This window comes from Corvus brachyrhynchos, unplaced genomic scaffold (genome assembly GCF_000691975.1).
Source record: "Corvus brachyrhynchos isolate BGI_N302 unplaced genomic scaffold, ASM69197v1 scaffold136, whole genome shotgun sequence".
NCBI classification, from domain to species: Eukaryota; Metazoa; Chordata; class Aves; order Passeriformes; family Corvidae; genus Corvus; species Corvus brachyrhynchos.
This window is the reverse complement of record NW_008239080.1, coordinates 4467285-4467711: the sequence shown is the minus strand read 5'-3', so window position 1 is coordinate 4467711 and position 427 is coordinate 4467285.

The following is a 427-nucleotide window of genomic DNA, read 5'->3' as shown; positions in this document are numbered from 1 at the left end:
GGAAAAGGAAAGACAAAGCAAGTCAAATTGTACATTAACAAAAGGCAGCAAAATGAACCTGCATAATTTTGGTTTAATTCTTCAGTTGAGAATCATACCTAATTGTCAGAAACCCCCTTTGGATGTTTATCTTCAGCGATATTTCTGGAACACTTTCAGCTCCGTGTAAAATTCAACTCACACAGTTACTGTTTTATTTCTTTTCCATCAAACATATTCTAGTAATAAGAATTCCTGGTACTGCATTTAAAACAAAACTATTTTCTTGATTGCCCTAGGATCTGACCTGGCATTACTCAATGTCCCCTCTGCTTACTGGCTAAGGCAGTGTCTTGCAATAATGGAAAATGTATACAGATCTGCTGTTTCTGAAGAGAAGCAGCCAAGGAATGTGAGTTGTACAGCAGATACTCTGCTCTTTTGAAAT